Here is a 15,894-nt window from a genome sequence, read left to right on the forward strand (position 1 = left end):
AAGAAGCCTTCACTCTTGTCTCTATATATACTATCTAACTAGGGGCTACGTGGCGACGTTCTATAGGACCTTCAATATGTGTTGACTTTGTAGGACACATGCCTTGACTTACAAGGCAAGTTTTTCTACATGTGGGCCACATAGTTAGCTTGACCTTCAAGCTAACAACATGTGTGGCACATGGCCAACTTGTTGACCACGTTTCTAATCCAAAAAGTCAATTAAAGACACCTATGAAGTCAAAGAAGCATCTAGGAAGTTTCTAGGAAGCTTCTATATTAAATATTATAGAATTAACTTACTTTTATCTACTTTTACTTACTTCTACCTATTTCTATATGTAATTATTAGCTTACATGATTATGGCTGTGACAATGGCTGCCATATCAAGATGGATTGTAGATTTAGGTTGTTCCAAGCATATGACACCTTATATGTATTCATTTGATACTTATGAGGCTATTCCAACATCAAACGTAGTGTTGGCAGATAGTGGAATATGTAAAGCCATTGGAATTGGCTCTATTATGGTGGTGGTGGTTGTGAATGGACAAATCAATAGGATCAGACTCAAAAAAGTCCTTCATGTGCCTAAGATGAAGCAAAACCTTTTTTGAGTGAGTAAACTTGTAATGGAAGGTTTTAAAGTTTAATTTGACATGAATGGTTGTTTTGTAAGATCATTGAGTGGAGACAAGGTCTTCAAAGGCTTGAAAGATGGAAATTTATACTATCTCATTTGTAAGAAGGTGAATGGAGTGGAGGTAGCCGTATTTGTTGAATTTACATCAAATGAAGATAAGTTGAATATATGGCATCGTCGCCTTGGCCATTTGAATGTGATAAGTATGAGAGAGCTCAAGACTATGGTAAGTGGCTTAGATCTTGGAAATACAAGCCAAAATGTAAAACAACTTGCATTTGAAGGATGCATACAAGGCAAACAATAAAGGGCCTCATTTCCAAGGAGTGTAGCAATATGTGCTATCAAGTTGCTGGAGATTGTCCATTCAGATGTATGTGGACCTATGAAGAACACAAGTATTGGAAGATCAAGGTATTTCCTCACTTTCATTGATGATTATTCAAGAAAGATTTGGATCTATATTCTTAAAGCCAAGAGTGAATGCTTTTGGAGGTTTAACGAGTTTAAAGCACTTGTTGAGAAACAAAGTGAATGCAAGATCAAGGTGCTGCATACAGACAATGGAGGTGAGTATATGTCTAAGCAATTTGATGTTCATTTGAAGAATGAAGGAATTACTAGACAAACCACAACTCTATATATTCCACAAAAAAATGGTGTTGCTGAAAGGGCAAATCGAACCATTGTAGAAATGGCAAGGAGTATGTTACATGCTCAAAACCTTGGCTATGAATTTTGGGCAGAAGCTGTGGTGAATGCAGTGTACACAAGAAATAGGTGTCCAAAAAGTGCTGCTGCATCAATGATACTACAAGAAGCTTGGAGTGGGAGAAAACCTTGCATTTCTCATATAAAGACCTTTGATTGCATTGCATATACAAAAATACCAGATTGTATGAGGTCCAAACTTGATACAAAAGGTACAAAGTGTGTATTTCTTGGTTATTGTGAAGGTACTAAGGCATAAAGGCTAATGTGCTTGGAATCCAAGAAGATCATCAAAAGTCGTGATGTGGAGTTTTTGGAGCATAAAAGTGCTTGTGAGCACTTGGAGATGTGTCCAAGTAGGAGTACTGATGTATTTGTGGACACATCTTTGAATTCAGCAAAGATACAAGAAGATGAAGACAATGAAGATGATGAAGATGAAAGCCATAGAAGGTTGAAATGATGAAGGCTCCTACAATTGAAAGAACCAGCAATGAAAAAAATGAAGAAGTTGAAGATTGGAATGATGACAATGATGAAGAGTACCAACCATTGGGTGAAAAAAGACAAGGTTTAAGAGAGAAGAAGATTGATAAAATGCAACAAGGTGAATGTTCTTCTACAAGTGAAAGGAGATATCCCTTGAGAGAAAGAAGGCAACGTGGTGAATAGTGGAAGGATCACATCTTCCCTCAAGTAAGTGAAGAACATGCAAACATTACTCTTCTTATTGATCCATTGTCATTGTGTGATGCTATAAAGTGTGAAGATGCAATCAAGTGGGAGAAGGCTATGGAAGAAGAATACCAATCTCTTATAGATAATGGTACATGGAAATTGGCACCTCTTCCATCAAATCGATCTAGTATTGGTTGTAAATGGGTGTTTAGGACTAAAAGAGATGCAATGGGTGAGGTGGTGAGGCACAAGGTAAGATTAGGTGCCAAAGGATACTTAAAAGTTGTTGGAATTGTTTTCAATGAGACTTATGCATCCGTTGCCAAAAACACTACTCAAGGACCAAGTACATTGATGTTCAATATCATTTTATACGAAAGAAGATTGAAGACGGAATAATAGATCTGAAATATTGTGCTACAAATGACATGCTTACTGATGTGCTTACAAAGGCATTGGTCAAGGATAGACATCATGACTTGATTTAAAGATTAAATTAAAAGCCTTTTGAATATTAGCAAAGTGGGAGTGTTGAAGAACAGCAAGTACTTGCTTAGTTACAATCACATAAAGTTTAAGCATAGTATGTTGTTAATAGTAAAAAAGTAGCAAAGAGATAAAGTAAGTTATTGTAGTAGTACCGAGGCTTTAGTAAGATGAGATAGAAATGGATGTAATATCAAATGGATGGAAGTTGCCTCGTTGGTGCACAAACCACCACTAATAAGTAAAGAGTGTTGGAAGTAAGAATCATCTTCCTCCACACTTTTTCTTAGAGTACAATCCTTGCTGATGCTAAGTGTTTGTAGCCTTTAGACTTCTTTTTCTTCAATAGAAGGTTGTAAGAAGTTTGTTAAGAGGCATATTGAAGATGTAGCTCAAATATTAGAGAGATTGGAATCAGTTAATCTCACGTTATCTTTGAAGAAATCAAGCTTTGGAGTTGATGAGATTGTAGTGGTACGACACATGTGTAGCAAGTATGATAGAAAACAAAACTCTGATAAAATTGATGATATATCTACAATGAAGGCTTGTAAAAATATTATAGAAGCAAGAAGGTTTTTAAAAGCATGTGTATTCTATCACATTTGGATGCCTCACTTTGTTCATATCTCAAAGCCACTATATAAGTTATGAAGAAAGAATAAGAGATTTGTTTAGAAAGAAGAACAAAAAATATTTATGAAAAACCTAAAAAAGATGTTGAATTCTCCACCTGTACTTAGATAAGTGGATTATCAATGTCGAAGTCTAGTGGTTGTGTGATTGCTCATTTTACTTATTCCAAATTAATCTAATGGGAATGAATCTATATAGGGAGATTTGAACACGGGGAATGACTAGTCGCTTAAGCGTTCACGTTAGGATCGTACAATCAATTACCTCCTGAATGTATCGTCTCTATTTCTAATATCTGAACACACAACGAAACTATAATCTCCTCCTTCACCTTATCGATCTCTTCCTTACAGTAATTTAGTCATACCAATAACTGCTATTTCCACCAATATATTCACCCTCATAATCTCCAACTGTAGTGTTGTGCCCTCACAACTTTCAACACACAATTACCTTCATTCCAATCACTGGAATTCTTCACATAGAACTGCCATTCACGTTAAGGTGTTTCACACAAACACAGACTCAGTTTCTCTGCTGAACTACAATCAGATTTCAGCATTCAATCTTTCTTCTTCTCAAATAATACAAATCACATTTCTATTCTATAATTCACTTCACAATATTCAGAAACTCTCAATCTTCTTATTTAAAAAAAATAACAAACAAAAAAAAAGAGGTAGCACCAAGCTTACCCTAGCTCACAACTATCACAGCGATGGCACCTTAATTAACTTCTACAACTCCTATATACTTTTCCTTGATTTTTCAGATTCTAATCGTAATTTTGTAATTAACTGCTTTTAATAACTAAATCATTCATTTATCCTCTTGAATTTCCTATTATATGAACTATTAATATATTTTATTAATATTATTCAAAAATAAATTAATATCTATTTTACATAGCCCTACTCCTATCTATGCAGCGTCCTCACAAACACTCACTTGATACCTATCTAAAAATTATCTAACAACACTCTAAAAAAATTGCAATCCCTTTAGCTTATCTAATTAATCAATTGCCACAATATCTATTATTGGTTCTATCAATTCCAGTTCCAACTGTAAATCTTCGTCCTCCTCTAATCCTTCTATCGACTCCTACCTCAACTGAGTTAAAAGGTCTTCATTGTACTCGCCCAATTCACGGACTTGAGCTTCTAATTTCAGGATCTGGGCATCTCTCAATTCCAACTGGTGCTGAAAGTGACTCCTCTCTTCTGAAACTTTTGAAACTGACAACGTTGATACTTGTGCTTGACCAATATTGACTAAAACCTCTGCCAATCTTATCACCTTGACATTCAAGGCCTCAATTTCAGCCCTTAATTGCTCCGTTTTACATCTGTATTGGTAACTCAATACCAATTTCTCTTGTACCAATAACTTGGCCTTTTTTTGTTCCATTATCAATTGATCCTTTCCAAAAATTGAAACATTTATGCGTTTCAAAAATCTCGTAATCTCCTTGGCGTCCAGCAAATCTCCAACTTCATAGGCTCTATATTGGTAACGATTACTACGAATGGTGGTCCTAAATTACGTTTAGCTTTTACATTTTGGCCACTTTTCTCTCTGTCCGTAGCTCTCTTTGCACTCTCAATCGCCATGACGCACACTCTTTCAAGTTTTAACCATCAATACTATGCTCCAGTACTCCAAAACACCCAAAATTGTAACACCAAAAAGAAACAATAACAGAATGCAATACTTGAGAATGACCATAAATAGGTGCCCCACTCCTATTTTTTTACCTAGTGGTGATAACGATAACATGTTACCTCTATTATCCGTTTCTCACCTCTGTCCCATCTGACACATTTGTAATTACTAACTATCCTTTCACTTGCCTCTACATCCTAATGCACTTAATTAGGTCTATCCTAAATACATTCGATGTGACCTCCTCCAGAAATTGGAAATCCGTCTAGAGTTTTATGTATGATATAACCGTAATCGGTTCCTGTTAATGTAAGTACTGAATTGATGATCCATAAAATCCTCCAATTGAACAGACCCATTGGAAAATCCTTCAATCACACGATATGGCCCATTATTTGTGACAGTAAGGAGTATTCTGTTACAGAATGATCGTGTCACGGACATACATATAATTACCTATATGAATAGATAAAAGTATGTAAAAGTAGGTTAATTGTGTAATATCTTCTAGAGAAGCTTCTTAGAAGCTTCATAGACGCTGCTTTGACTTTATAGGAGTCTATAGTTGACTTTTAGGTTAGAAACTTGGTCAACAAGTTAGCCATGTGCCACGCATGTTGGAAGCTTAAAGAACAAGCTAACTACGTGGTCTATCCATAGAAAACTTGCCTTGCAAGCAAAGGCATGTGGCCTAGAAAGTCAACATATATTGGAGGTCTTATAGAACATCGCCACGTGGCTTCTAGTTAGATAGTATATATAGAGGCAAGAGTGAAGCCCTCTTCACTCTTGTCAACTCCTTTCTTGCTTCTAGTCTAGTTTCAAGGGTCTCTAGTTTTCTTGTATTTTGGCAATAGCCATTCCAGTTTCTTTCTTAATATACATATTTCTATTTTGTCCTATTTCTTTTTGAGAAAAGTCTCACTTACTCTTTAGCTTTCATCGAGTTCTTGTCCTTGACAGATTGACAAGAGTACACTTACAATATCAGAGCTTTGTCTTTTCTTGATTAAGAGTGGATTATCCCTTTTTCTTGATAAGACATAAGCGCATTAGAAGTTGCGGATTACCCTCTTTTAAACTGATATTGTTCTTAGTATTTTCTTTGTTATCAATTCCTCTCTTCTATTTTTTTTGAGCGTTGTTAGACATCTTCTCTTTTCTAAGTGCTACTATGGCAGAGCTTGTTGAAATGAAGAGTGCAATGGCACAGATGCAAGAACAATTGAGGGAGTTAATGCTTGCGATGCATCAACTCAATTTACCACCACAAGGAGCAACAAGAATGGTAGGAAGTGAAGATATAGAGATGATTGGGGCTGCTTCAACATCTGCACCAAATCATGTCCCTTCTCCCAGAATGAAACACCCTTCGAGTGTTAGAGAACCGAGAGTTGCCTTGCCCGAGAAGTTTGATGGTACCAGATCCAAGTTTCGAGGATTCATCAATCAGGTCCAACTAGTGATTGAACTTCAACCCCAGAGCTATCCAACTCCAGGGTCACAAGTAAGATTCATTGGTACACTTCTTTCAGGTTCAGCATTGTCATGGTTTTCATCTTTTCTTGAACGACGAGATCCAATATTGGATAATCTGGAGGCTTTTTTGGCGGAGTTTCGATCCATGTTTGGAGAAAATGATGCAATTTGTGTTGCAACCAACAAGATCCGTATTTTGCGACAAGGCAATCGATCAGTAACATTATATGCTTCGCAATTTCGACAACTTGCAACTGATATCAAGTGGGATGATGCCGCACTTGTGAGTCAATTTCTCTACGGATTACAATATGAGGTAAAGAAATTGATGCTTAATTTACCTGATCCTCAAACATTGAGTCAAGCAATTGACTTTGCTGTGAAGCGCGACAATCGACTTTTTGAATTTCGATCCGAGAGTCGCACAAGTGGGCCTCAACGTTACTACAATTCAATGGCAACACCGACGTCTCCTCAACACATACCTTCGGAAGTAGAGGATATGCAAATTGATGCGGTACGTTTCAAACCTCTTACTGAGCAAGAAAAGTCTCGTCGTCGACAAGAAGGATTGTGCTTATATTGTGGAGAACCTAAGCACACTGCTCAACATTGTCCAAAGAAGCGACGTAACTACAAAATGAGGAGTACGGCTGTCAAAGAAGACAGTATGTCGGAAAACGAGTATGTCCAGCTACAATAGGGACCGTGCGACTGGAATCTTGTACAACTTCTAATAAAGGTCCTATCCTCTCTTCACAACCATCTCCTTGTTTTATAATAGATGTGCGTTTAGGACCTAATAATTATAAAGCCTCTGCCTTGGTAGATTCAGGAGCCTCATCTTGTTTTTTAGATGAAGAATTTGCTAGATGTCATAGAATATCATTAATACAAAAAACTAAACCTGTACACGTAGAAGTCATAGATGGTCGTCCGTTGTCTTCTGGAGATGTAACTCACGAAACACTTCCTGTAGATGTAGTAATAAATGGTCATAGTAGTTGCGTAATTTTTAATATAATTAGATCTCCCTCTAATCCAGTAATTTTAGGCTTATCATGGTTAGAAAAGTATAATCCTCGAATAGATTGGATTTCTCGTAAACTTGATTTTCCTCAGAGCATTAGTAACAGTTCTATTAACCAAGTAAAAAACCATGAGTCTAGTATAGTAAAACTCGCACCTATAGGTGCAAAAGCATTTATACACGCAGCAAAAGAAGGATCAACTTTTGCTATTTATGCTGCACCTATTTCTGAAAGCGTAAAGACTTCAAGTGGCATTCCAAGTCAATATCAGGATTATCAAGACGTTTTTGAGAAAAAGAATGCAGATATTCTTCCTGAGCATCGCCCAAACGATTGTTCAATCGATCTCAAGGAAGGAACTCAGCCACCATTTGGACCAATTTACAGTTTATCGCAAGATGAGTTGGCTGAACTCAAGACATATATTGACGAGAATTTAGCGAAGAATTTCATACGCCATTCAAAATCTCCAGCAGGAGCTCCAATTCTATTCGTAAAGAAAAAAGATGGATCTTTACGAATGTGTGTTGACTATCGAGGACTCAACAAGATCACAATCAAGAACAGGTATCCATTACCTTTGATATCAGGACTCCTTGACCAGTTAAATCAAGCTAAGATCTATACAAAAATAGATCTAAGAGGAGCATATAATCTAGTACGGATCAAAGAAGGAGATGAATGGAAGACTGCGTTTCGAACCAGGTACGGGCATTTTGAATATAATGTCATGCCTTTTGGACTCACGAATGCACCAGCTGCTTTTCAACATCTCATGAATGATGTATTTCGTGAATTCTTAGACAATTTTGTCGTCTGCTACCTAGACGATATCCTGATTTATTCTAAGAATGTTGAAGAACATGAAATATATGTTCGTCAAGTATTACAAAAACTCAGAGATGCAGGATTATACGCCAAGATGGAAAAGTGTGTATTTCACACTACTCAAGTTGACTTTTTAGGATACATCATTTCAAATGATGGTCTTATGATGGATTCTAAGAAAGTCCAAACAATCATGGATTGGAAGATTCCAAAGACTGTGAGAGATGTCCAATGTTTCTTGGGATTTGCCAATTACTATCGGATCTTCATCAAAGACTTCTCACGAGTTGCAGCTCCACTTACACGCTTGACTAGTAAAGATAAATTCCAATGGAATCAAGAAGCGGAAGCAGCATTTGAAGCCTTGAAGACATCGTTTGTCTCTGCACCAGTCTTATATCGTGTTGACTTTTCCAAGGTATTTTTTATGGAAACAGACGCATCGGATTTTGCCTTGGGTGCAGTTTTATCACAAATGGGAACAGATGACAAACTTCATCCGATAGCTTTTCATTCAAGAAAATTCTCAGCAGCCGAGATCAATTATGAGATCCACGATAAAGAACTTCTTGCAATCGTGGATTCCTTTCAAGAATGGCGTCATTATCTAGAAGGTGCTTCTAGTCCAGTCACTGTGTATACAGATCACAAGAACCTCGAGTATTTCATGTCAGCACGCGTGTTGAATCGTCGTCAAGCTCGTTGGAGTATGTCTTTGTCAAGATTCGACTTCATTATTACTTATCGGCCAGGAAAACAACAAGGTTTGTCCGATGCCCTGTCTAGACGTTCTTATTTTGTACCAAAAGAAGGAGATGCAGCTTTTGAGCAACAAAGAACGGTCCTCTTGAAACCGGAGCAATTTCATCTCCGAGCAGTGAAATCAACATTGACTGTTGATTCAACTTTTCTCAAGCAAATCTAGTCCAGTATGTCCTCAGACCCTCTTGTTCATGATATCGAGAATAATTCTTCCAAGTCTCATGATTCTTCTAAGTTCGAGTTCAAGAATAATCTATTATATTTTGAAGGACGCCTATATGTTCCAGAAGGAAAAGCACGTTTGCGTGTTCTTCAAGCACATCATGACTTTCCAGCAGCAGGGCACTTTGGATATAATAAGACTTTGGAACTCATATCAAAAGATTTTTGGTGGCCACAAATGTGGAAGTCAGTCAAAGACTTTGTACAATCATGTGATATTTGTTCAAGATCAAAAATTCCTCGACATCGACCTTACGGACTTCTTCAGCCATTACCTATACCAGAACAACCATGGTCTTCTGTTTCTATGGATTTCATCACAGATCTTCCAAGCTCAAGATCTTATGATTCTATATTTGTGATAGTAGATCGTTTCACCAAGATGGCACATTTTATGCCATGTACAAAATCTATCACAGGTGAAGAAACAGCTAAGCTTTTCATTGATAATATCTATCGCTATCATGGATTACCTAAAGATATCATATCGGATAGGGGAACTCAATTTGTGTCAAGATTCTGGAGGACTCTTTTCAAGATTTTAAAAGTGGACATAAAGCTATCTTCAGCTTTCCATCCTCAAACTGATGGACAAACAGAGCGCGTAAACCAAGTCTTGGAACAGTATTTAAGGTGTACCATCAACTACCAACAAGATGATTGGACAAACCTTCTGCCATTGGCAGAGTTTGCTTATAATAATACGGTACATTCCTCCATGCAACAAACACCTTTCTTTGCCAATTATGGCTATCATCCACGACTTGATACTTTTGATTTTTCAAAAGTTGATAATCCTGCAGCAGAAGATATGGCAAATCGGTTGTCAGAGTTACATGCAATAATGAAGGCGCAGTTGAAGAAAGCTCAAGAACAACAAAAGATAAATGCAGATGTATATCGTAAAGAGCAACCACAACTCAACGTGGGTGATAAGGTATGGCTACTTCGTCGCAATATCAAGACCACTCGACCTTGTGACAAATTGGACTATCGTAGGCTTGGCCCCTTTTCTGTTTCTGAACAGATCAACCCAGTTGCATATCGGTTACATCTACCGGAGTCAATGAAGATCCATCATGTATTCCACGTGTCTCTTCTTGAACCATATAAGATAGTGGATATACAAGGAAGAAGACAAATGCCACCGCCTCCTATAGAAGTAGATAATAATGAAGAATTTGAGGTGGAAGAGATATTAGACTCAAGGCGGCGCCGAAATAAGCTGGAATATCTTGTTCATTGGTGCGGATATGATATTAGTGAGCGCACATGGGAGCCATCCAGGAATCTAGCAAATGCATCAGCTAAAGTCAAAGTTTTTCATCAACGACATCCATCAAAACCAAGATGAAAACCTCTCTTATAAAAGAGACAAGATTGAGGCAAGATAACATTCAATTTCCTATCCTTGTTTATAACTTCTTTGCTTTTTGTGACGCTAATTAGATGGAGAGCCAACAACCAGCGGATTCAACTCAAGAACCTTTGTTTGCTGACTTACCGGATGAGACATTGCGATTGTTACAACCTTCAAGACGACGCAACGGAAATGAAGACCCTCAAGAACGACATGTTCTTCCTCGAATAGATGGTGAGATACAACGCGTTTGGTATCACGACCTTGGAAGAGATTCTCGATGTTTGGTGATATTATTGGAGATAGGAACGACTCCTGATGGTCTTTCAAATGTATTATTTGAAGGAAGTTATGAAGGCCTCAACAGTGATCAAATAACAGGGTGGTCTTCTCGCCCTGGAATGGGACACTATCGATGGCTAAGAGGACCCATCAACTATCTTCGAAGAGAACAAAGATCAGAGTATGTAGCAAATACAATTTGCCGCATATTAGATTTTCTCAATATATAATCACCGCTCCTCGTGGAACTCGTCCCTAGAAGGGGGGGTAATGTCACGGACATACATATAATTACCTATACGAATAGATAAAAGTATGTAAAAGTAGGTTAATTGTGTAATATCTTCTAGAGAAGCTTCTTAGAAGCTTTATAGACGCTGCTTTGACTTTATAGGAGTCTATAGTTGACTTTTAGGTTAGAAACTTGGTCAACAAGTTAGCCATGTGCCACGCATGTTGGAAGCTTAAAGAATAAGCTAACTACGTGGTCTATCCATAGAAAACTTGCCTTGCAAGCAAAGGCATGTGGCCTAGAAAGTCAACATATATTGGAGGTCTTATAGAACATCGCCACGTGGCTTCTAGTTAGATAGTATATATAGAGGCAAGAGTGAAGCCCTCTTCACTCTTGTCAACTCCTTTCTTGCTTCTAGTCTAGTTTCAAGGGTCTCTAGTTTTCTTGTATTTTGGCAATAGCCATTCCAGTTTCTTTCTTAATATACATATTTCTATTTTGTCCTATTTCTTTTTGAGAAAAGTCTCACTTACTCTTTAGCTTTCATCGAGTTCTTGTCCTTGACAGATCGTAGCCCTTACAATTACTGCACCATACATTGGTCCTAGTATTGGTAGGCTTTTGCCTCTTCTCCTTATCTTTGGCCATATTGACGGCCATTTCGTCTATTTTTTTCATCAAATTTAATAACAAGGTTTCATTAAAATCTTTTAGGACTGATGTTATTGGTATCTCTACCGTAGTTAATGCTTGTTGTTGATACGGAAAATATGGAGCATATGTTGTTGTCACGTTCGATGGTATAGCTTGCAATGGGGTGACATTAACTGGCCCCTGAATATTGGTATTGGAATTGGCTCCTATTTCTAACATCCATAGATAACTACCCACTGATTCGTTCTAAGTCGGATTTTGATATCTACCTTGAATTGGAATCATCGTGGCTCCCGTAGTTAAAAAGTGATCATAATGGCATTCCTCCCAAACCTTGGCTCTATTAAGGGACGTAGCCACCGTAATGGTTCGAGCTTCCTTTACAAATATTTTTAGCTCTGGTGGGTACTTATTCTAATTTCCGAGCTCTCAGTGCTCCTCGATTTACTGTTATTTTCTGCAAATAGTTTTATTAGTTGAATTATATGTAAAAATGTCACATTTTGAAATATAATATAGTTATCTTTATTTGCGACTAATTTGTGTCTATCTGAAGAGCCACTATTGCTTGTTTCAGCAGTACTCCCTAGTGGAAAAATACCCAATGGAGTACCAAATTCTTCTACGCCTCCTTCTCTTTCAATTAATAGCTTCAAGATTTCTACTGGAATGTTAACAAAATTTTCCGCGAGTGTTCTTGGTAGTTTTTTCTAACGGTACATATGATTGCAAAATTAACAGCCTGTCCGGTTCTTGATATGTTCGGATGCACGGACAAGCTTGCAACCATGGTTTAATCCAATTCTGTCAATGCTTCTTTTTAAGATTACATTCTTGATCCTCTCTAAGCAAGTTCCTTCCTTGCACTCTTCCCTGTCTTTCTCTCAACTGATTTATTTTCCTTGATGCAATGCTCTCGTTCTTATTAACTATAATCTTGCTTCAAACTCTATTAAAATTATCTTCTATTGCCAATTTTCTCATACATTTTGTAATTAATTCCTAACACTCAAAGCTATTATCACTCCATGGCAGTGGCGCCAAAATGTGATTGCTCATTTTACTTATTCCAAATTAATCTAATGGAAATAAACTCGTGTAGGGGGATTCGAACACGAGGAATGACTAGTTGCTTAAGCGTTCACGTTAGGATCACACAATCAATTACCTCCTAAATGTATCATCTCTATTTCTAATATCTGAACACACAAAGAAACTATAATCTCCTCCTTCACCTTATCGATCTCTTCCTTACAATAATTTAGTCATACCAATAACTGCTATTTCCACCAATATATTCACCCTCATAATCTCCAACTATAGTATTGTGCCCTCACAACTTTCAGCACACAATTACCTTCATTCCAATCACTAGAATTCTTCACATAGAACTGCCATTCACATTACGGTGTTTCACACAAACACAGACTCATTCTCTCTACTGAACTACAATCAGATTTCAGCATTCAATCTTTCTTCTTTTCAAATAATACCAATCACATTTCCATTCCATAATTCACTTCACAATATTCAGAAACTTTTAATCCTCTTATTCAAAGAAAATAACAAATAAAAGAAAAGAAGTAGCACCAAGCTTATCCCGGCTCATACTATCACAGCGATGGTCCTTGACTCATGACTATCACAGCGATGGTACCTTAATTAACTTCTTCAACTCCTATATAATTTCTCCTAATTTTCTAGATTCTAACCATAATTCTATAATCAACCACTTTTAATAACTAAATCACTCATCCATACTCTTGAATTTCCTATTATATGGACTTTTAATATATTTTATCAATATCTTTCAAAAATAAATTAATATCTATTCTACAGGTTGTAACAGTGGATACAAGCCCTATAGCAATTGGATGGGTTATTAGACAAGATGATGTAGAAGGGAATAGATTTGTTATAAGGTTTGGAGCTAAGATTCTTACAAAGAGGCAAAGGGCTTATCCACAAGTTAAAAGAGAGCTTTGGGGAGCACTCACTGCTTTAAAGGTTGAGAGGAATTATTTGATTGGAGCAAGTATGGTTTTGGAAACAGATTGTTTGCCATTACTTGGAATGACAATTAATTGTACTACTCCAGACATTGCTATGTTAAGATGGATAGCCTACATAAGAACATTCAATCCTATTTTAGTATATATTACTGGCAAAAAAAACTTGGTGGCGGATATGTTGTCTAGAGCTAGATATACCTTCAAAGAGGAAATGATGGCACACGAAGGAGGTGAAGATCAAGAAGAGAAGAGTTATGAAAATTTATTTGCTACTGGTGGAATGGATTTTGGTGATAAGGTTCAAAAATTCTATGAAGATTTATATGAAGGCAGATTGAAGGATATTAAAATTTATTTAAGCATAAGGAAGAAATAAAAAGGGTGGATGGATAAAACCTTCAAAGATATTAGATATCAATCCTATGGTTATTTGCTTAGAGATGGATTCCTATAGAAGAGGCCAAAACGAGGTGATAAAATCCCATTGAGGATAGTAGGAGATGTTGAAACTAAGTTTAAGGTTTTAAGGAAATATCATGATATACTTTTGGTAAGGCACAAAGGAGTTTGGGCTACATATACCAAGATCAAGGAAAGGTATTGGTGGAAGGATTTATACAAGGATGTAGAAGAATTTATGAGCTCCTGCACAGAGTGTCAACTACAATCTAAAGTTAGATACAGAGATGGATTACATCTTACTTATCTACCTTCAATACATTTTCAATGGGTGATTGATTTGGTAGCTATGCCATTAAGACTTTGGGATATGAAATATTTGGATTTGATAAAAGAAGAGCTATCAAATTATGTTGAAGGAAGGGCTTTGAGAACCAAGACTACAAAGGCAATATGTAGATTTATATTGGAAGACATATTTAACAGATATGGTAGCATTGGAAGGATGAGAGCTGATAGAGGAGAATTGGATGCTATTGAAGCAAGAGAATTTTTCAACAGGTATGGATTTCAATTGAAGTTGACTACTTCTTATAATCCTGAAGCCAATGGAAAGACTAAGAGGGATCATCTTCCTATCATTTATGTATTAATTAAGGTATATAAGGGTAAGTCAACTCAATGGCCTAAATTGCTTCTATTTGCTTTATAAGCTGATAGAACTACTCACAGTACTGTCACTGGTTATATGCCCACGGATTTAATCTTAGGACAAAATCTATGATGCCAACTGAAGAAACCTATCGTACATGGATGTTTTTATCTTAGAAAGATGATATAAATAGAAAAAGATTATTGGAGCTTCGAATCTAACAATTGGGTAGATTACCAGAAGATCTACAAATTACAATTGAGAGGTTAAAGAAAGTAAGATTGAAAAATAAAGAAAGATTTGATAAGACTTATAGCTTGAGTCCTAAGCCTATAGAGATTGAAGATTGAGTTCTAGTTTATGATAGCAGCCTTGAGCATCAACATAGTATAATAAAGAAATTTGCAAAAAAATGATTGGACCAGTTGTAGTGGTTACAGTCCATGATAATGCCACATATACTTTACGTGAGTTAGATGGAGCTATCATAAAGATTCTAATAGCAAGGAAGAAGGTGAAAACTTTTAAGAAAAGAGATGGGTTATTTCAAATAAAAGACCTTCAAGAATTCTTACATCAATATTTGGACCAAGAAGATGAAGAAGAAGAGCTTATGAGTAATTCAAAGAAATATCAAGAGGATGAAGAGGAGTAATACGTGACACATACCAGACGATATACAAGTTTAGAGGGGCTTGATGTCATACTGTATTTGCTTATAGTATGTAAAAATTAATTAAAACATATAATATATTTATACGTCTTGATGTAGATTAAAGTGGTTAGTAAATAAATTTAAAGGGAATTGATATAAGAAAATTTATTTAGAGATTTATCTATTTTGATTATAGTGTTTATAATATGTAGGATTTAGATATTTAGTATAAAGCTTAAGAGAAGGTTGGGCCCTAAAGAAGAAAATCTTAACTAATAGGAGGCTTATTGGAAGGGATGAAAGCAAGGTATGGTTGGATGAAGGCAAAGAATGGGAAACTTCATTCTTATTGGTCGAAGGCCATGCCCAATGGGCTTCAAGGAGGCTGCCGGACGCCTTATTAGGGATTAGATTTTTTTTTTTCGAATTCATTCGAGCTTTGGAGGCTAAGGTCAATAAGCTTAGGATTTTGGGTATAATTTGGATGAAGAATTTGTGTGATTT

Source organism: Physcomitrium patens, chromosome 12 (assembly GCF_059467195.1).
Source record: "Physcomitrium patens ecotype Gransden chromosome 12, ASM5946719v1, whole genome shotgun sequence".
In the NCBI taxonomy this organism is placed as follows: Eukaryota; Viridiplantae; Streptophyta; class Bryopsida; order Funariales; family Funariaceae; genus Physcomitrium; species Physcomitrium patens.